Here is a 23,790-nt window from a genome sequence, read left to right as displayed (position 1 = left end):
TAGGTCTACAGTCGTTGCGTTCGATGGTCATGTGGAAAACATTGGATCTCTTTCACAAACTCAACAACAGAGAATCCATACCAGCGCTTGATATCCTGAGAACAACAGGCCTACATGCCAATGATACTGTATTGAGCAGATGAAAAGAAGCTGCTACGAAAATATGCATTGAAAAAGAGATAACCATGGAAATGCTGATGAAGAGGCCACAGAAAGTGAAAAAACAACTTGCGAGAACTGATTGGATTGACACCCAAAATAGGAAGAATCTTTATAAATTAACTTTAAGATGCGTTGGCGAAGCACGATCACTGAATGAACTACCTCATTATCTCATTCTCTTCCCCAATCACCAAATCAGAGATATGTTCCTAAGATTTAGACTGAACCTGCTCCAAACTAGAGAGATCAACTGGAAAAGAAACTGCAACAAAGAAACAATTCAATCGTGAAGATTCTGCAAAAAAGAAGATACAATAGAAACCATCAAGCATATTGTCATGGAATGTGAAGCTCTAAACCATGAACATGTTGAATTCAGCCGAAAATATTCCAGTGCTCCAAAAGAGCTAGAAAAATCTGAACGCTGGTCCGAGATACTCATTGGGAACAATAGACGAATAGTTACCACAATAGTATATTTTTGGTCACTCATATCTGCAGATGGATACTCTGTGGAAGAATTAACACTTTGAAGATATTTTTATGTATCATAACTGTAAATGATATAAGTAATGTTATAATTCGAATTTTACTTGAACAACTAAATGTAAGGTTTAAGATATAAACCATAAACATTTAATAAAAAATAAAAAAATAACAAGTAAAATGGAGGTATATCCCTGTTTTGCTTCTCCAGAAAAGAGACCACCAGAGAAGAAAAAAAAGATGAACCGAGCCTTTCCAGGTCTTTTAGGGTGAAACACCTTTCATTGAAATTGTTGCATAGCACTGAAACATTCAAAGGCAGCGTTTTTTTTGCTGACATTTATGGGGACGGAGCAGCGAACACAGTTGGTAATGCTTAAACTTTGCCATCTCGAGCTACCATAGAACAATGCTATCACTGTTCATGTCCCGTCACAGACGATCTGGTCTCGATGCATGTAACCCTCGTGTGGATGGCACACAACATGCAAGTCCAAGCACAAAGCCATGATTTAGAGAAATACTTTGGAGGTCCACATTGTTTACGTTTAAAAATGTAAGCTGTCAGTTTTAGTTTCAGCAAATGAATATGTTATTTTAATATTATTCTGAGTTTATCCTTGCAACCTGGCAGAGATTGTAATCTCAAGGACGCTTACTAAAAGAGAAGGTGCGTGCCAGAATAGCCATAACATATACGCCAAAACGATTGCATTAGAGAACAATGCAGGGGAAATTGCACAACAAACTGAAAACAGAAAAGCAGTTTATGTTAAGGCTGCTTTAAATGGCCCACAAACACACAGTTTTATTTTCTAAATGTACCTTTCAAGTTCCATTTGGTTTTGGTGTCGTTGCCTCCAGTTGAGGTCTGGGAGCCAGCTTCCTGTAGTAGGCAGCTTTCAGGCACCGGCATCAGTGCGTGCTCAGACTACTCCCTCTACCACTCTACCTTAAATCCTTCTACCACTCTGCCATCCTTACCCTCTACTCTCGCCCCATGATTCCACCTCCAATTCACTTTCCAACCTAGGCTGGCTTCCCTTCCACTCCCAACTTAAATTTCACTTCCTTTGTCTCGTTTTTAAATCTCTTCATGACCCTGCCACTCCTTACCTCTCCTCTCTTCTCTCCTTCTATCCCCCCTTGCGTTCGCTATGCTCTGCTGATCTCTTTTTACTCTCTGTTCCTCCACCTCCTTGTGCCTATTCTCGTTTCCGCTCCTTCCAGCTCCTTGACCCCCTACATTGGAATTCCCTTCCTTTCACTATCAGCTCCATGTCCACCTATTCCTCCTTCCGTACCTTCCTAAAATCACTCCTTCTTCACCCTCTCCCTGACTTCTCTCCCCTTCCTCCTCTTCTTTCTCCTCCCTACTCCATCTTCTTGTTCCTTTATCTTTCCCTGTCTCCCTGATGATCTCCACCCTCCCTACTTCTCTCTTTACTCCCTTTTCCCTTCCCTTTTCTACTTCCCATACCTCTCCTTCTCTCTTCCTTCTCAAATGCAAATTGTTCCACATGCTGTTTTTCTGGTTTGATTCATGAATATTTTATTGCTTCTATGTTCCATGTTTGATGTTTTCCTTGTTGTTAACTGTAAAGCGCTTTGGAGTAAAGCGCTATTAAACAATAAAATACAAATACAAATAGTCCTGCCTTTCCTATTCCTGCCCGCTCAAGTCAGAAATGTGTCGTGAAGTCACATGATTATATGGACCTGCACGGGCAGCAGGGGGGCGAACGTGCACCGGGACACTGGGTGGGGGGGCTTCCATTTAAGAAATAAAATGCAGGGGTCATACGGGAGATTGCAGGTGTTGCAGTGATGATTGCAGGGGTCATGGCTGCGACCCTTGGGGACCCCCAAATGATGTCCCTGCACAGACTTATCTTACATCACGGTTTATAGCAAAGCTATCAGTGGCCTTGCCATCAGAACTAAAATGAACAGCAGTCAAATTATTTAAATGCACAAAATTAAAATATGCAAAGTGATTGAAGGTAGGCCCAATTCGTGCATAATGACCAACAACATTGTCCAAAATACAGAGTCAAATGTATCGCAAAGCAGATGTTCTACAAACCAAGGTACTTACATGTTTTTATATATAACTGGTGTGCAAACGAAAAGTGTACCCCTTACAATCTGTTAACCACAGTGACAACATGTAGGGTTGCACCACTCAAAAATAAAATGCACACATAAAAATTATTTGAGACTATGGCCCTGATTCACGGAGCGTTTTCCAATGGATTTTTGCTAATATAAAACGCTTCTATGAATTAGGCCCTATGTGTAGGAAGGCAGGTACTGCTTGACAACTATTAGTTGCAACAGAATAAGCATATTGTGCTATACAATGACAGAGCACCAGAATTCTAGTCATGCCAAAATAAAGAAGCCATCAATATTCATGTAAACATGCTATTTATAACTGATGTAATGAAGATCCAACAGCATGACGGTCATACACCCAATTGCAGCTAAGTAATATTTGAGCAGCAGCATTACACCTTCAAATTTCACTCTAGGACAAATTAAGCAGCTGATCTACCCACTCCCTTTCTTCCTCAATAAGTAGTAGTAGTAGTAATAGTACTAGTAGTAGCAGTAGTAATAGCAATAGTAAGAGTAGTAGCAAAAGTATGTATTGCAAATTAACAAATACTAGTAACAGACAGTGGGTCTAATTGCAAGTTTTGCAGTAATCTGCCAGTGATTCAGTGGATCCGGTGGCATCCCCAGCCACGGAATCACTGGCGCATCAGAACACCACAGGTGCGCGCATTCCGGCATGCCAGAATCGGTGTCACTGCCATTCCAGAAACACTCTAAATAACCACTACTCACGCTGTTTCCGTCATCATAAATGCTGGTGGCACAGTTTGCGGCATCCATCACACAGAAACACCAGCGATGGAAACACCGGGATAGGAAACAGTGTTTTCGCTGGAACTGGAAGATTGCTGGTGGCCATCTATCACCCACTTCCTGTTGCCATCCGGTCTCTGTAAACCCGGCATCATGTCTGCAGCATCAAACTCTTGCGTACCTGAAGTCCACCAGAGGAAGCCACATTTTTCAGAGCCTGAACTGACAATTCTGACAGACACCATAGTGGACAATGCTGGGGAGCTGTTTGCAACAGACCAGAGGCACACCACCCAAATGCAGAAAACAGTGATATGGGAGGAGGTGGCACAGAAAGTGTTGGCAGTGGGCCCCATCCACCGAACTTCCAAAGATTGACACAAGCAGTGGGACGACCTCTGTCTGAGAGTACTCAACTTGCTCTCGGCACACAGGAGGGAGTGCATGGCAACCTGAGTCGGGACAGCCTCCCTAATCAAGCTGATGTACTGGGAGGAGAGGTGCAATACTCTACTGCATCTGGAAGGCATTGAGGGTGTTGGAGCAGTGGAGACCGGTGCACGGACACATGCACAGGGCGGCGAGTCCAACTGCAACAAAAAAAATATGACAAAAAAAAAACAATGTAGCGCAAACCACACAGAGACAAGCCCAGCTGCACAACAAAAGACCACATAAAACCCATACAGTGGCCCACAAACAATAGTCATTGGCCTAGTGTGCACAAACATTGTCCCTTCAAACACAGAAAAACACAAATGCCCACATGAGGGCTGGTCATGTGCAGACAATGAAGACATGTGCACGAGGCATACACCCTCCAAGCCAGCTTGCATGCACCACAAGTGAGATGCCCCAATGACACCCAGAGCATGAATGCATAGAAAGTTCCCTGATGCGGGGGCGCTGTTGTGCAGCCTGCAAAATAGCTGCTTAGCCTTTGAGCTCCGTGCCCAGCTGTAACCTATCCGCCACCATTATCGGTTTTCAACACAATGCGGTACCTGCACCTCTCCCCTTGTGTTGCTGACGCCTGGGGCTGCAATCCTGCGAAGTTTGAAGGGGTTCCGGAGCCCCGCGGCTACACTGTGACTGGTATCCTGTCCCTCCACGGGTGACCGGCTCCTTGCCCACTCCGCGCAGAGCCATGAGGGGACGTCGGGCCCCCATCGGGGTGCCACTGCCTGGTGCCGCGCTTCGCTATCCGTGGCTGGAGCTGCCTGGGGGCAACGATCATCTGTGCTGCTCCGAACTGCCCTGGGGGGCTCGGCCGCCTCTGCCCACCCCGCAAGATGGAACTGGCCATCGAAAATCTCCTCAAGGATCTCTTGGATTCCCCTCAGCTCTCCCTATTGTTCACGGTTGAACATGTGCACCGGGCGCTGGCCCCCCGCCCTAAAACGGGCGACTTTCCTAGTACAATAATTGCCAAGATCCTCAGCTATAGAGACAGGGAGTACATACCTCGGCTAGCACGAGAGAGGGGTGAACTGAGATTAGATTTGCAGGTCATCAGAATCTTCCCAGACTTCTCCGTGGGGGTCCAGATGGAACGCAGGCAGTTCAATGGTGTGAAAAAGATGCTTAAAGAGAGGAAAATCGAATATGCAATGCTCTTCCTGGCATGCTTGAAGTTCACCTTTCGTACAAAACTCTACTTTTTTACAGTCCCCGATGAAGCAGTGAAATTCATTGAATCACATATCCCGCTTGGGGATCCGGGTGATGACCTAATGGACAATGACTAATGTGATGGATATCTCCTACCTGAGACAGGGCCAACCGGGCGAAACCATGCCCACTGTCTAAAGATCCTCCTTCCCCATCGATCCGTCACCAAGGTCAACCAACCAAACCCAATGTACATAAGACTGGGGCCGTCTCGGCCTATGGCGGGTTTCACCCCGCTTCTCATTGACACAACTATGCCAACGGATGGAGAGCCCAGGCCTTACACCCCCCCAACTGGCCCCTAACCACCATCCAAGTCATAATCGCCATGGCTTCATCCTTCACCTGTTACGATCCATTATTATGTTTCAACTGCAATATAAATATAAATGACTGTTGAATGTATTGCGGTGCCTTCTGCACCAAATTATAAGCTAAATTGGGCACATGGCAGCGGCGACCCCCACTGCAGCTGCAATGCCATTTATGGCAGTCTGTTTTCTGTTGTGCCCCTGTTGGGCAGGTGGGCACGCATTTCCTAGTTGGGTCTGGTACGCTGTGGCCCGCTACTTGGGTGGGTGTCACTACACTGCTGGTTGGGTGTGGGCAGTGAGGGTGGGGGATGGTAAAGTTGGGGGTTGTAATGTTGAAAATGGCAGGAAAATTGCATCTCTGGCTGCGATGTGGTGCGACATCGCGGTCGTGGTATGGGCGCCACCGGAAGATGACGGATTCCAGTGTTGGGATGTTCCATAATGTTATATCATGACTGTTAAATTAATTACATGGAACGTCCCGGTGTTAAGCAACTTTACAAAAGCCCGCAGAATAACCGCATAGGCCCAGAGACCTGGTATCAAAATACTCCTCCAAGAAACACATGCCCTTGGGCACCTTGCAACATGCCTGGCACTGTCCTGGGGCTCCAACAGGTTCTACACAAAGTTTTCCACCCAATCTAGAGGAGTGGTAACCCTGGTCCCCAAGTCAGTTAAATTCTCGCTGCGTACTAGCTACATAGACTCGAGAGGCAGATATGTAATCCTGCACTTTCTCTTAGCCAATACAGAGTCTCTACTGGTGAAGACATATGCCCCGAACATCGATGCCCCTGAGTTCTTTGATGAAGTAACTACCTTACTCATGAAATACATTGGAATCCCAATTATATGGGGGGGCATGAACCTGATTCTAGACAACAACCTAGACAGATCGGGTGCTGCTCGCCGGGCTGTGTCTCGGGCTGCCAACCGCCCACGTACGCACATAGACACGCTGGGTCTGTGCGATGCATGGAGAGTACTCTACCCAACCACGAGAGACTATCCTTTTTACTCGTCTGTGCACGATAGTTCTTCTAGGATAGACTTGCTCCTTTTATCGACTGAACTCATGGGAGCGAATATAGATGCACAGATACTGGCACGCGCACTCTCAGACCACTCCCCATTGATGCTGCAGATCAGATTGGGGCCTGGCCCGCCTACTCACTCCGTGTGGCGCTTCAAATCAGATGCACTGCGGGACATCATTTTGAAGGCTGAGATCTTTTCCGACATCAACGCCTTCTTTGACTGCAACAAACGTCACGACACACCCGATGGGATCTGCTGGGAGGTGTTCAAAGTATTTATCAGAGGTATGTGTATCTCCAGGGAATCCAGGGTACTCAAAGACATAAAAAAAAGCTTACAACATTCCGGAACCAAACTCAAAGAACTCGAGCAGGTATACACTTCCGCACCCATCTCAGCTAACCTAGCACAGATAAGATACGAACTGGAAACCTTTGAATCCCATGCCCTCAGAGAGGTCCAATACTATGCCCGACCCTGGGCCGCGCAGAAGTACGGCGAGGGGGATAGACCGGGGTGAACCCTGGCCAGATTGGTCCAGGCAGAGAGGGGTAGAACCCGCATTGACAACATCAAGGACGCAAATGGCGTCCGTCATTGGTCAGACCAACATATCATGGAGACCTTTGTAGAATTCTACGTGGCCCTCTACGCCCCACAGCGGGAGCACACTGCATGTGACATTGACCTCCTACTTGACCAGATTCCCATGACCTATATCTCATGAACCACTAGAGAGCTACTTGACGTCCCAGTCTCCCTTGAGGAGATCACTGAGGCTATTTCCAGCCTCCCGAACAGCAGAGCTCCTGGCCCGGATGGGCTCACCTCAAAATTTTATCAGGAATAGGTTGTTCTCTTGGCACCGAGACTAGATGAAGACTGGTCTGAATCACTTTGTCTGGCTACCTTCCCCCAATCCCTGTGAGAAGCCCTAATTACGGTGCTCCCCAAATCCGAGATATTCCCACTCTCTACCGCAACCCTTCAACCGACATGTGAATTCCCTCTCTGCTGGTCCCCAGAGGGCTTTGGATATCTTGGGGTCCAGGTATCCCTACTTCGTTCCTCGCTACTCGCCGACAATTATACTTCTACTGCGCAACTGGTGGAGACCAAGTTGTCAAGGTGGCGTAACCTTCTGCTCTCCCTATTGGGCAAACTGCCCCTAATCAAAATGATAGTAGTCCCTCAGCTTTTCTATATCTTTGCAAATGTCCCGATCTGGCCAGGGAAACAGTACCCCATGAACTTGCACTTCATATGTGCTCAATTCCTATGGAACTCTGGTGTGGTCCGCAAGAAGTGGCTACACATGACTCTTCCTTATGAGAGAGGGTGCTTCAATGCTCCTGACCTCACCCGCTGCTGGATTTCCGCACAAGCCCAACATGCCACACACTGGTATAAAGAACTTGATCCTCCCTCCCACATGAAACTAGAGAAACTTGCAAGTGAGGAGGTAAATATCACGTCCTTAATCCTCTATCATACATACCACACCGATGCCCCAGTGGATCCCGTCGCCACCACAATCACGGCATGTAAATGACTACTGCAATCCCACCCTGAACATCATCCATACTATAAGTGCCAATCCATCTGGAACTTTCCGGGCCTCACCCCACACAGGACAAACTCTTCATGCGACACTGGGTGGACCTGGGTTATTTGGCATTATCTGATTATCTGACCTATACCCTGACGGGAAATTCATCACCCCGCAGACATGGTACCACGGTCACTGGTTCGGCACTGGAGCTGTTACAATATTTTAGACTTAGAGAGGCAGTTCGAGCCATGTGGCCCTCTTACCCTGATGAGTCTCCCGACTCACCCGAAATCTGCTACATATCCAACTCGGCCGATTGTAAGGGTATAACATCCTCCCTGTACAAAATGCTGATCGCAAAGTCAGCAGAGGCATCTCAGAAACCACGAGACATATGGAGCAATGAACTGGGATTGGAAATCAAAGATGCCATGTGGGGAAAAATGTGCTTGCACACACGCAAGTTCTCCCTTAATTCCAGATTCAGATGCATGCAATACAGGCTCCTCAATCGACTTTATTATACACCTTATAGGGTGGGTAAATTCGCACAGAACCAGACCCACACTTGCCTGAGATGCAGATGTGATGAGGCCGACCATATCCACATGTTTTGGTCCTGTAGTGCATTGGCCCCGTTTTGGGAAGCTGTGACCGAAGCCCTTTCTGAGATAGTGGGAATGAACATCGACCCTGATCCACTTGCCATGCTATTTGGGATGTGGGAGGGGTCAGGGGCAAAGAAAGTGTCTAAGTTCCTGAATGTGGGAGCCATGGTTGCCAAAAAATGCATACTACAGCGCTGGAAGTGCCGATCCCCCCCTCCCTCGAAATGTGGTTGAAGGCCCTTACTTGGACTCAAATATGTGAGGAAGACTACATTAATTCTCTCCCTATGAACTCTCGCCCGAAAAATGTGTGGATGGATTTTTGCAGCTACCTGAACAGTAAGGATGACATACAACTGCTCTCTTCTCCTCTACCTGATGTATAGATTGTATTACGAACTTAATTGCGAAATGTCTAATGGGCTGCTAACACGCCCCCCTGTGTAAACCCCCCATACGTACTGCCTAACCTGAACGTGTAATACCATTTGCTGACGTACTGTGTTGTGTGCCTGCTGCTATTCCTTGCCAATAAAGAAATTGAAAGAAAAAAAGTTCCCTGATGTACCTGGCACTGGCATGGTTCACTGTCTACTTGTCAGAACAGCAACAAGTGTAATATTGTCCTTCACACCCCTACACCTAATTACCCACCTGTGGTGTCCCCATGGAACCATCCAATCCGCATGGCCCGAAAACACCTACCTTGCCCCTCTGGCCAATGTGATCACTGCCATTGCAGTCCACAACCGGTGTCCTGCTGATCACACACTGCCCACCCTCCGACCCACATCCTGTACCTCCACTCCTTCTATTGCAAACATGAATGCCTGACGGCATATCATGCCACATGCACTGCTGACAATCCCTGCCCTAATCGATACAAGACAGAGAAGGCACCCATCATGGCAGCCATGCCTTGTCACCCACCCACGCCCTGGAATTTCACAAACCCTGTTGCCACACCTGACTCATTCCACACCTTTCATCCAAACATCAGAAACTTTGACAAGGGGGCCGACACACATCACTACCACTTCAAAGGCAGCCTCCCCTACCCCAACGACCCCCAGAAGCCAATGTCTCCTGAGCACTGCTTCCCACTAGCCTTCACGACAGCAACAGCCCCCCACATTGTACCTCTCACCTCCCTTTGCCCCCTCAACAACCATCCAGAGTAGTACCTCATGATTCAACTTTACCACCAAGCCCCAGGACCACTTCTCCCAGGCCTGGGATCCCTGCACTGACTCCCTTTGATGGCATGGTCCAATACCGGGATCTCTGGGCCCCAGACACCAGGATGCCTGTGGTGTGGTCCCCCATGAGTCACACTGTCACAAGCACATCCACGGCCAGTCACCACCAGTACCACTCACAGGCACTTGCCCAAGGACACCCTTCCCTAAACTAGCCTGTGTGTGGACAACCTCATTGTTCACATTGTACTCCCCTCCCCCCTTTCACCCCTTGCACCTGACCCTGTTGATGCCATCTAAATATGGACAGCCCCTTGTGTACACCACCCATTGCCTGACACTCTGTCCTGTCCTGGTACCCACAGCCCTACCTCCCCAGCATGACATTGTGCCCTGCACTTGCATGGTAACCATGACATAAGGCCATGTATGGCTGCATTTGCTAATTCTTCTGCCCATGCACACCACCATCTTGCTGTTGGGGCATGGTGACACTTGTGTATATGCGCCATACCATTTGAGAAGGCATCAACACTATGCAGCATGCACAGGCATAATGTAAGACAGTGACTGAACAGCATGTAGCAAGGCCATAGAATGGCACAGATGTGACTAATGGTACGCTCATCTCTCCCTCACAGGCACATCCTCTGACAGTGAACAAGGTGGCCCTAGCACCTCAGGGGCAGCCCCACAGAGGAGGAGAGTTGTGCCATACCACACTTCTGCAGAGGCACCAACAGCAGCCATGCCACCACTCTGGCAGCTCCCAGAGTGGTCAAAACAGTAGCCCCTGCCACCACTTCAGCTTCTCCCACAGTGGCCACAACAGAGCCCTGCCACCACTCCAGATGCCCCAAGAAGTGTGTCAACATGACGCCCATCCATCCCTCCCCATGAAGCACATATGTACATGGGTGCATCCATGGACAAGGATGCCATGCAGGAGGCCGGGAAAACAACAGATGGGACCCCCAAGCACACTTCCTAACACCATCCCACATTCAGCCCCCATGGCTTCACAGCCTGCCGCCACCACCCATATCCAGCATCAGGGACATGGATACCTGCCTATGGCGCAGGGAGGAAAGACACAAGCAAATGGCGAGGCTCATGTGCCAGCACCTTGAAGAGGCCCCTTTGATGTGGGAGGAGACAGAGTTGATCCGGGAGAGCATGCAGACCACTGGGCAGCGATGTGCACATGCCCTGGGCCGGTCGACCTGTACAATTGTCCTGCTGGCACAGAGGGTCTGGTGAGGGAAATGAGGCTGTCTCAGCCATGGCTTAGAGCATCACATCACCCTTTCTCTGCGTGCAACACTGGAGGCAAGGAAGTTGGCAGGATCCGACCTACCCTCTACAAGCACCACACCTGCCAGCTCTCAACAGAGCAGCCTGTGGTGGAGATCCCTGCTCCTGTCAGCCTCCCCATGGTAGGGCAGCTTGTGTGGAAAAAAGGCACAAAATGCATACAGGCACACACGTGCAGTGACACTGTAACTCACTATGGGGTGTTTAGGGGTTGGTGTGTTGGGGAGGGATATATGGGGAAGGGGTTGTGGGGAGGGATAGTTTGGAAAGGGGTGGTGGGGAGGGATAGTTGGGGAGGAGGTGGTGGGGAGGGATAGTTGGGGAGGAGGTAGTGGGGAGGGATAGTTGGGGAAGGGGTGGTGGGGAAGGATAGTTGGGCTAGCAGTGTTGGGAAGGAATAATTGGGGAGGGGGCGGTGGCCGCAGGTTATTTGATCCTTGTACATAGATAAAAACACATGGTTGTGCATTCAAATTGATGACCAGACATTCATAATTTGTGTTGGAGTGTTTTATTTTAGTGCAATATCACATACAGTGGGTGGCCTGTTCCATGTGCTGGTGCTGTGGGCTTAGAAGTAATTCTGTATTAGTTCCTGCAGGCTGCACTCCCTTCCCTGTCATCCCAGTAACGGTGGATTTGCATGTCTGCATCTGCATCCACTTGACTGTCATCATTGTCCGCCAGAGGTATGTCCATGTCCGGGGGCAGGGGAATTTTCCACCTGATGCACATGTTGTGCATCATGTCACAGGCCAGGACTATCTTGCCCACTTTCACAGACCTGTACATCAGACCCTCCCACGCCCTGAGCAGTGATGGCAACAGAACCCTGCTTTCAACAGGCCCACGTTATGCTCAATGGTGGCCTTTGTCCTGATGTGTGCACCGTTGTATGTAGTCTCCAGGTGGCTCTGTGGATGTCTCACAGGGGCCATCAGCCATAGTAGTAAGGGGTAGAGGGAATTAGCAGCATGAAAAGGGACATGAGGAGGCCACTGTCCTTGAGGTCACTGGACAGTGCATGCAAGTTTGGATGTGGATCAGTGACACATGCATATGAGAATGTGCGCTTGTGGGACATCATTCACCGTGCTGCACCCTGTGCCAGTTACTGCTGGTCAGACATGTATAGGATCAGACTCACAAGGATTTGTAGGTGGTGGTGGGTGGGTCATGGTGAGAATATGCGGTACTTTTTACATGGTAGTGATGTATTCTGGTACCTGTGGTGCAGTACATGTGCCAGTCCATCGGTGCCTAGATTGTGGTGGTGTGTCCTTACGTTCACTCATTTGGTACATGCCTTTCATGAGCAGTCACTCGCGCATGCAGATTGTGTCCTACATTTTCATGTTGCCTGTGGCCCATGCACCGGTGACAGTGAACAACCCTCCCATGCCCAGTATATATGCAATGTGGTGTGTGTGTTGATACTTTGACTCACCCAATAGCCAGGTTCGCTGTCTGGTGTAATGCTCCATGTACCAAGGCAGCATGCTATTGTGCAGGACCATGGAATCATGTGGTGATCCAGGTAACGTGTGCAACAGTGCTTGGTCGTCAGGTCCGCAACACAGACGAACTGCACATTCATTGAGTGGTACAGCTTTTTGTTTTCCGATAAACCTCCTCTGTGGCGTGGGTGGCCACCAGCTCAATGTGTGTGCAGTCCAATGCTCTTTCTACATTTGGCATTCCAGCAAAACGTTTACATGGGCCTGTGTCATAGGTAGTGCAATGTGCTGGGACACATGACACAGGAGGGCATCCAGGACCTACACAAGAACTTTGCTGCTTCCTGACTGTGTGCTGAAAGTTTCTGGTGGCGATGAAATGCAGCACAGACACCACCTTCAGCAAGGGGGGTATGGCAGTCCAGGTGACAATGATGATCTGGATTTCATCCTGGATGAGGTCCACTACTGCAAGTATGCATATCCATATATAGGGCTGTGAAATTCACTGGGGAGACAAGGCCTGAGGAAAGGGTATGTCGATATAATAGAGTCTCTTTGTTGTGGTATTGTGAATGTAGTCTGATTTGGCCTGAATGGACAACTCCCGGTTCAGGCGGTACAGTGTTTGTATCTGCCTGTCAGTCAGGGACCTAGGTGTGGTTCTTGTGCACTGTATGGGTGCTCACCTCAAGGGTGCTACTTTCTGCCCATAGTGCCTATGCATCATCATCATACTCCTCCTCATTCTCCTCCTCTCCCTGTCGCCCAGTTGCCACAGTTGCACCTCCACCTCGTGAAGCTGCATTCCTGCATGCAGAGCCTCAAGGTCCATGACTGCTGTTACGAGCGGCAGCGTGGTTGTGTTGGAAGGTTTGTGGGTGTGGTACTGTTATGCTCACCTGGTCTCTGCGGAGGCGTTGGGGCACAGTTGCAGCCCTCCCAGGAGTTAGATCACCCCCATCAAGTCTTTCCCTCTGCGGATAAGATGATAAGATGTGAGCGGCGGCAATTGGTGACACTGCTCCTGTTAATTATTGATGATAAGCGCTCTCTCCTGCTACTTCTGTCAGGGTTGCTTGTCGATGGGGCCTAGTTCCTTCAATGATCCCCGGTAATAGTCCAGTCCACCTGCGACTATGCTTCTCCTGGTTGGTAGTGTCTCTCAATTTCTCTTGTCTCTTTCCCTTTCTATTTTCTCTTTGCCCCTTCTCATTTTCTGTCTTGGTATTATTGCTCTCAATATTGTTGTTAATTCCTGAATAACGTTTTCTCTTCTGTTTTCTTCCCAATAGATGGAAATGTGGCCCAAAAGCAGCTGTGGGGGCGCGGAATGGTGCCAGAAGGAAGATGGATGAAACCGCAATGTCCGACAACAGGTGAATGATGGTTTAAAGAAAAGCGTGAGGTTCGGTGGTTGCACAACCTTAAACTGAATGGCCCTCATTACGACCCTGGCGGAAAGTGACTGACCGGACCGCCACAGCGTAAATAGCGTTTCCGCCATTGCACGAAGGAGCAAAGTGCGGCCCATTCCGACCCATCGGGCACGAGCACCACGGCATGGCGGAAGTGCAAAGTCCGCGATGGCGGAAATGACCCCAAAACGGCCCACACCGCCGCCGTACGGCGCCCTAGGTGCAATACCGCCACCCATCACAGCGGAACCGCAGTGTGCGCCTACCGGAAAGTACGGTGACCGTAAATATACGGAAACGGAAGCAAAAACATGGACCCGGAACGGGAAACATCCCGCCGTACACTTATAAAACCACAAAAACCACACAACCACTAAAAACACTACCCCGAGACACACCCCAACCCGTCATCCACCCTAGCGAAACCAAGAAAAATGGGAAAAGTAGCGAAGAAAGCGTGCGACCGCAAGCGGCAGGTCCACTTCTCCCGTGAGGAACTCACCGTGCTAACAGAGACCCTCCAGGAGAATGCTGCCGTCGTCTTCTCCACGCAAATGACCAGGACGGCACTTGCGAACAAGAAGGCCATATGGGCTCTGGTGGCACAGCGGGTAAGTGCGGTGGGGACCGCACCCCGCAACCCACAGCAATGCAGAAAGCGATGGGACGACCTGCGGATACGCGTCCGCAGCATACTCTCTGCCAACCGCAACATTGCCACAGCCACCGGGGGAGGTCCTGAATCACCCATCAAGTTGACCCCCTGGGAAGAAATCTGTGCCTCCACCATCGGAATGGAGAGCATAGAGGGAGTCGGAGGGATGGAGAAAGGAGTGCAGACATCCGAAGATTCAGGTAGGTGGGCCAGATAAAACAATGCTAAATCCACAATGTCCAATCATGTGAAGTACCATGTGTCCACATAGTGCAACAGAAACACATGCCCAGGAGAACGTCCACACACATCGCCCTGATAGCGCACTTTAAAACTCACAATGAATACATAAATAATTAAAAACCCCTAAAACAACCACTACACGTGCAGCAGGCACACCCTAACTGCAGGCTGCCAAACAACTGCACCCTCACTCCACACACAAATGAAAGCACCTCCAAGGCCCCGACCCAAATCACCCTCAGGTACCACCCCAATGCATGTGATACAATGCCATTCCAATACCCACAGACCCATTAATAACCCTCGCCCTCCTTTACTCCACCACAGGGTCCGATCCAAACGACGAGCATCAGGACACCCCTACCAGCACACCTGCAAAGAGGGCCAAGACCAACGGCCAAAGACCCTCCACCTCAGCTGCACGCATCAAGACACGGCAGCAGCACAAATCAGGTGGCAGCACAGAGGAGGGTACATCAACAGGCACCCCAGCAGCCAGCATGCCCACAACACCACCACCACAGGTCCCCCCAACGGATGCCACAGAACGCACTGCCTCTGGTGGCAGCAGCACCATAGGTGACACCCCATTGATGGCAGCATGCTCCGACACAGAAGACGGGGATGTCGAAGTCAGATCCATCCATGACCTGTCCCAATCCCCCTGTCTGTCCCATCCCGTACAACATGAGGATACCACGCAGGGGCACCCACAAGACGACGACTGGCCATCCCCCACAAGCCCTGTGGCAAGGCAACATGAGGACAACAGCCCCTCTGTGACACCCCCGCAAATGGCCATGGCCCAGCAGAGGCAACAGTCCCTCGACCAGTTAATCGTGCAACAGCAGCAACTGGACACGCTCCTCAAGGACCATGCCGATGAATGTGGGGGCACTAAGGCAGACATAGAAACATCAACTGAGACACTTAGGGCAGAAATGGAGAGAAGTACAGAGACACTAAGGGCACAAATGGAGAGTAGCACCGAGAGCCTGAGAGTCCAAATGGAGAGTAGCACCGAGAGCCTGAGAGTCCAAATGGAGAGAAGCACCGAGAGCCTGAGGGGGGAACTGCATGCGACGTCCAAAGACGTATGTGCCGAACTTGCCGCAGTGCGCCGTGTGCTCACTGAGCTCTCACAAACCCTTAGGGACATGCATGGACGTGAGCAGGCAGAGACATCATCCGTTGCAAGTTCCGTCCAGGGCAGCCCCCAACGTAGATCTGGGAGGAACCTGCGCTCCACAGGCAGGGGTGCCCCTGATACCCGCAGAGGGGGCTTGCAATAGCGACAGCCCACTGACAATGAGCATCTTTGGACACTGGTGTTCGGGGGGGAGGTAGGAGGGTGGAGGGGGTGTGTTGGGCTCACTTGGGTGGCGGGTCGATAGGGTGTTCAACATGATATCACATATGCCATAAACAGTGCACGATCAACCAATGAGATGTGTGGACAATGATCTTTGTGTACTAGGCCATCATAGGCGTACAGTCCATATTGTGCATGTACCAGACACACACAGTGCCACGAGTCCCGTGTCCATGTATCAGCCACCAGGCGTGAGTGCTAGAAGCATGCATCAATGAGATGCTGACGAATGTCACGGCCCTCCTGTGCCTCGCAGACTCCTTGAGGTGCTGCCACATCCCCACCCTCATCATGAGCATCTTCAGGTGCTTGCAGTTCTGCGTCAGGGGGCATGGGCACATTTCTACGTACACACATGTTGTGGAGCATGACACATGCCATGACCATCTTTGCAACCTTCTCATGGCGGTACAGGAGTGCCCCGCCAGACCTGCTGAGGCAGCGGAAACGAGTCTTCAGTAGGCCGAATGCCTGTTCAATGACTACACGGGTACGTGAGTGGGCATGGTTGTAGTCCTCCTCATGCTGGTCCCGTGGGTTCCGGACTGGTGTGAGGAGCCATCTCTTCAGTGGATACCCAGCATCACCTGTATGTGGAGGATAAACGTATGATGTGGAATGCCATTGCTACGTACGCACACCCCCCCCTTCCTGCCAGGTCATTGCCGCATCACATACCCCACATCATCATGCATGAAATGAGACTCACCGAGTAGCCAGGATCTGTTCCCTGCGTGTCGCTCCATGTAGCGTGGTATAGTGGAGTTCCTCAAGACCATAGAATCATGGGTTGATCCAGGGAATCTGGCACAACAATGTGTAATGATCCTGTTGGAGTCACACACCATTTGTACATTCAGGGAATGGAATTGTTTTCGGTTGCGGTACTGGGCCTCCATGGCATGTGGGACGACCAATTCCACATGGGTGCAGTCGATGGCACCAATGCAACCCGGTATGCCGGCAAGTGCATGGAATCCCACTTTTGTGTTGGTAATTTCCTGCTCCGAGCGTGGTAGAGAGATGTAGTCGTCTGCGTGCTGCAGGAGGGCATCGAGCACTTGCAATAGTGTCCGTGAGAACAGTGGCTGAGAAATGCCATGCAACTGTCCGACTGTGTGCTGGTAGGTGCCTGTGGCCAGGAAGTGTAGTACAGACACCACCTTCAGTAGGGGTGGGATGGCGGTTGGGCTATCTATCATGCTGACAAGGTCAGCCTGTGTCATGTCCAAAATGGCGGCTATGGTGTCCCGGTCCAATCGGTAGAGGGTGTGGATCTGCTCATCAGTGAGGTTGAACGGATGTGCTCGGAGGCGTGGGATTGCGGGCTGCCTGCGTGGTGGTAGTGGCTGTGCTGGCGGCCCTTGCTGGCCCTGCCTTGGCCTCCTCCTCCTCCTGCGTCTCCTCCGTGCGGCCGGTTGTAGTTGGTGTTCGTCTTCTTCTTGGAGTTGGAGTACTTGCAGTGCTATCAGGTCCCCCAGGGCCAACATCGCGAGTCCTGCCGGTAGCATTTCGGTGTGGTTGTGGGAGGAGACCGGGTGTGCAATTCATGTGTTTTCAGGCTGTATGGCCTCCACCTGTGGTGATTCATTCCACCTGTGCAAGCAGCTCTCCCCTTTGGGCGAGCACGTCCCGCACACAACGCTGCAATTCGAGGAATGGCATCTTGCAAATGCAATCATGTATTTGTACCCGATGGCCGTGTAACATTTGTTGATATGTACAATCGGCTATGGTCCCATTGTTTCACATACAATCTTTGCAGTCGCGAACAGACTTGTGATGGGTCAGTGGAACGTAGTACTCGAGTAACGGTGGGCCCTCATGCATCACTGTACCGAGTTGCAACGACGGGCGGGGCGTCCCATTAGTGGGTGAAGGCAGTTGCCATTTTCACACACAGCCGCACTAGATGGATTAATTTGTGATTTCAAACGGCCACAGATGCCTTTTCGACATGATGTTGCAAATGAGGAATTCGAAGGGCGGCGCTTTCGGTTTTCAGCTAGCGGCGAGGAGATGCCCACAGGTCTGACTGCAAATATAACGTTCTATTGTTCAATGTCCTTGAGACAGGGGCCATGGCGAGGAAGCAATGATTGATATGAATAGTTTGGGATGCGCAATAGCGACGTGGGCGATGAGGCCGGACGTTCCCAAAAACATGTTACTTCACAACACTTGATTTACGGGCTGGGGCACTGTGGATTTTGCAGGCTGCATGACGCACAGACTCAATGGAAATTTCTAATGTTATGTGAGTAAATATTCAGGCGTTTTTATACCGGGATGAGGGAATGATGAATGGATGCATGGGCAGGTGATTTGATACAGGGTTTGCCATGTACAGGGCTTGTTGGAATCTATCCGCCTCCCCTGCGCTATGTGATGCAGGGCTGCCATAGTGGGACCATCGTCTATCTGGCCTTGTTGAGCCCTCCCTGTCTCGACGCGCCTTCAGACACTTGTGTCCATGCACGTTAACATTCCCATCTGATGGAATCTGTTTTGACAGACGCATGCACAGGTACACTCGTTTGTGATGGTGTTTACGCCTCGATATAGATGGTTATGAGTCGCAAGTGGTTTTGGGGTGGTGATGATCCTTTGGAGTGGGCTAGCATGCATATGGCTGTGGATTTAGTGTGATCATTGAAGTGAGTTGTTCGAATGTAGTTCTGATGGCCATTCTGTTCTTTTTCTTTTCTTTTGGTTGACAGGTATCTCCTCCCCTTTTGCCACTGCCATCTGTATGCCACTCCTGCAGATGGCTTTTACTCCCGACACCTGCTGCTTCGTGTTAATCAGTGGAGCAGCATTACGATCTTATGGGACGATCGCCAATGGGCCACATGCCCTTACGCAGTACTAGTGGCTCGGAGCAACATTTCGGCCTTTCAGCTGGACTAGTGCCTCCCCATTGGGACGGCCCTGCGGTTCTGTGCGCTTCCATGTTGCCTTTTCGTACGTGAATGTGGCTCTGTGTACCATGATGGAACAGGGCGTCTCACAAGTAGTAGCTGGTCATTCCTTGCGGATGCAGCCCACAATGGTAATATGTGTTTTGGAGTTCATGGACTAATGGCTGTATGGGCTTGGTGATTTTGTTGTGCATTAAATTTCTATTCTGATATGGGCCGTGTAGCGTTCTTCTTTGCGAGTGAATTGGCATATTCCTATTTGGGGAGCGATGTATTGTGAGGAGATCTGCATTGGGTTCCAGCTTCGGAGTTTAGTTGCGTGGTACTGTGCTGGGCGCGTTTGCCTACGGAGCCCAGTGAGGTCAGGGATGGGGGCTGCCAATATGACTGTTTGAATGTTGTCATGCTCAGGGGCGGGGGATTGGGTTTTGTGTAACAGATGCCGGTCAGCCAGGTGGACTGGTGGAATGTTGTGATTTTCGGAATATTGCTGGTCACAGGTGCCTGTGTTTGCGTGCGTTTCGGGGGGGGGGGACTGTGGTCATGTCCATGGGAATGGCTTCTGTATTCGTGCCATCTGTGCCCTGCAGCTCCCATTGGCCCCTCTTGTGATTCTTTTGTTCGTTGGCATGCATGGGTGACTTGTACATTTCACTGGTTGCATTGTGACTTCATTGCACCTACGGGGAGTTGTACTTTGTGGGCAGGGAGCGGTGTACAGGCACTCAGTGGGGCCGTTTACGGTTGATTCGCGATGCCGTACTTCTCACCATGGCGGAATGGTACTTTCCGCCATGCTTGATGGCGTTAGGTACATGTCCGCTAGGGTCGGAATTCGCGTACCCTTGCGCCATGGTGGTATTTACGGTTTGGCATGGCGCGCGCGCCCGTACTTGGTGCAGTTAGCGTTGGCGTTCACTACGGTGTCGCTAATGGATTCGTACTTTGCGGTGACGGGTCATAGTCGCACCGAGCGCTATTCGATGGTGGTATTGCATTTCCGCCATCGTTTTCCGATTTCCGCAAGGGTCGTAATGAGGCCCAATGTCTTTTAAATATCTAACCTTGCCTTTCATTTTTACTTGCAGGTGCTGCTATTGCGGACGGAGCATGTCATGCTGCGGTGCCAAGATGAAGATTTCAGCATCCCAGAAGATTTAAAGATGAGCTGCGGTGCCGAGATGAAGATGTCAGCATTCCGGAAGACTTGACGATGAATTGCAGTGCCAAGAAGATGTCAGCGTTCCGGAAGACTTGAAGAAGAATGTCAGGATCAACGAAGACGCGCACAGGTGAGAGCAGATTCCTCAGGTGCTAAGGATGAAGGCAGGAAGCAGGATTTCCATGGGTAAGTTTAATCCCAGGCGGCGGTGAGCGTTACGCTGCATGGTAGTGCAGAATAACGTAAATCGTCTGTTTCAGGGATCGCAGCAGCTTATATAGCTGTGATCGTGGGCACGCCCACTAGGCCTGGCTTGCCTGCCACTCCTAGAGAGTCAGCACGTGCAAGGTAACCCAATAGCAGCAGCCACACCCAAGAGTACACGTGGGGCTGCTTTAGTGATGGAATTTCCCATTTTAAATGCACTTTGCACCCAAAATGAGGTGCTATGTCCATAATAAAAGCATTCTTGTCCCAAATAAATGTTCTTGCTTACTGTTATTCATGAGCCTGGCGCCAAAGGTGCCAGGACTGTGTCCATCCAGGCCCCCTGTGTATGTGGCCCTTTAATGTTTGCGTTCTTGGCCTGATGACCATGACAGGTACTTTATTGCAGTTACTGTGCTTATTGTGCGCATCTGCGACAATTGGGTGCACCTGTGGGCTGTTTCTGCACACCTGTGCGTGGTTACCACATGCTCCGCAGTGCCAGTGTTTCCAGCGTGATTTTCACAGTGGCACTGGTATTTTTGTGCCAGTGTTTCAGTGAAGTCTGCAGTTGGAATAGAGACTTGTTCTGTGGTACCAGTGTTTCTGGCACTAGTTCACAGGTTTTGCGCAGTTTCAGTTACCGGTGCTACCAGAGACGGTCACACAGTGTGCGATATTGCTGGCAATGGTGCTACAGGCATCCTGTCTCATAGTGCGATGGTCAGGAATGTGTGCCGGTAAACTGAATTACCGGCACATTGTTTCCGGACCACCACACTTGTAATGAGGCCCAGTATCATGGCACCAAACAAAACCTAAACAATACAATCTACACAGATCAATACACGTGCTGTGGTAAGGGGATCAGCAAGACAGAGGAAAATGATCATATATTCTATCACATTTTATGCTTTTAGCTTTCAAATTCTCATACATTCTTCATCCAGCCTTTATTTTCTTTGGAGCATTCTCTTGTACTTTTTCGATCCTGACAGTCCTCACACCCCTAGTGAGATCATGGTAAAAGGGTGAAAGAGAGGTGTAGATCAGAAAGTGTCTTTCAACTCCATATATAGAGATGTGAGATTCACTGGGGACACAAGGCCTGAGGAAAGGGTATGTCGATATAATAGAGTCTCTTTGTTGTGGTATTGTGAAAGTAGTCTGATGTGGCGTGAATGGACAGCTGACAGAGCAATATCCTTTAGGTATGGGTGTCACAAAGTGGTTTATGCTGGCTCCTACTCTGTTTAGCCTATTCTGGAATTATTAGAGAAGTTGCTGGCCAGAAACATGATGAGTACAGAGTGGGAAGTCAGGTTGTTCCAGACACGCTATTTGTGGATGGCACTGTGCTACTAACTTGGATGGAAATAGCAATGTATAAACTAATTGGCACCTTTTGTAATTACTGCATTTGCACAAAGCTGATCATGAGGAAAAGCAAAACTAAGGCCATGGTGATGGGCCCAGCCAATTGTCCATGGAGGAATTTGTAAAGGTAATATCTCAATTTGACAGCCTAGTTATTGTAGTGTATTCTCTGAAACAATGTGCTGCTCTATGAAATAATGCCAGGCCAGAAGGAGACCTTATATTAAAAAAGCAAGTACTTAATAGTAAGCAGTGAGACAAATCCAACCAGTTCATCCCTTCTCTCCAAGTGGGAGCTATCCCTTTTGGAGCTAGAAAGCTGAGCCCACTATGCTTAACACCCTCTATAGGGCAAGTGGAAACCCACTTGGGATGACCCGACCATTGTAGAAAGGAATTACCCAGGCAAATTTTATCCTCTCTTAAACCCAGACACAAATACCTCTGTGGGCTATCTAGGAGTTGAACACTATGATCATTTAAAACTTCCTTTTAGAAGGACTGGTTTGGTTTCTGACCCTGTGTATTCACAATTCTCACCTGTGACGAGAAAAGGGGTGGATGATCCAACCCCCTGGAGGTGTGTCAGAAGAAGAGCAATCAGAAGACATAAGAGAGAAAGGCCACCAGAGCTCAAGAGGGCTGGAAACCTACTTTTGGGAGGGGTGGTTGGATAAGCTGAGCGTACACCAAAGGTGGCGGTCCCAGGGATTAAAGAGACTGTTGAGCGCTCAGCGTGCCTGCCAAGCAAGGAGCCAGAAGGGCCCTTCCCAGAAGTGGAGAGTGAATGCCTCTTGAGAATGGGTAACCGGCATGCAGGAAAACTGTCACCCGAGTCCCACTGGAAGTCAGTGGAAAAAAGGGGAGCAAGTTGCGTCCGACAGAGAACCCAGTTCACAAGTTGCATATGCGGCTTCATATCAGACAAACCCATGAATCTCCAAAAAAGAACTGCCTGGAAGACAAAGGTACACGGTGGCTTTGTGGAATTGGGAGGAGGATGATGAGACCAGAGCAAGAAGGGGAGTAGAAGGAGAAACCCCATACTGGGGTGAAATATGTAAAACTTCAGAGTAGGGGATAAGAGTAAGGCAAGCACGATGGCTGGGATATGAGCAAGAGGTCCCCGAGTGGGAAAAGAGGAAAAGCAAAGAGACAGAGACAAAACCCCAGTGGAGAAGAGGCGACAGAGATAAACCTTAAACTAAAAAAAGAGTCAAGAAGAGAAAGATATTCAGTGTACATTTTGGAATGTGCAATTGGGTGAGCAGCCTTTTGGATAAAGAGCTACAAGGGTGGGTGTCAGAAACCAGACCTCAACCCTTTAACCGGGCACCAGCTCTAAGTGTGTCTGTGTTGGATTTCTGTTTCCTTTGTACTGGTACTTACCGAATTCAGGTTAAAATAGGTTTCTGGACAGAGGACTTTGTTTATATGAGAAACCCTGACAATTACCCCTTCACATTTTCCTATAGAGTAGGGCAGAGAATCTAAGGCTTGGAGGCAGCTTAGGCCTTGTATTTTTGATGAAGAGGCACTCAGAGAAAATGCCACCAGATACATCTCTTGATTCTGAGCTACCACAACAGACAAAATAAAGTAAAATGAAAATTCACTAATGATTTTTGTATTAGGAAAACATGCTACATTTATAACCTTTATTGAAAAAATGTATGAAATTTTCGACTCTGCTATTGCATATGTGCTGCCATTTTCTATACATTAAATGCTATTACAAAACCTATGTAGAAAGTAAA

Source organism: Ambystoma mexicanum, chromosome 4q (assembly GCF_040938575.1).
Source record: "Ambystoma mexicanum isolate Mex_15411 chromosome 4q, UKY_AmexF1_1, whole genome shotgun sequence".
Lineage (NCBI taxonomy): Eukaryota > Metazoa > Chordata > Amphibia > Caudata > Ambystomatidae > Ambystoma > Ambystoma mexicanum.
Note: the sequence above shows the minus strand (reverse complement) of the source record.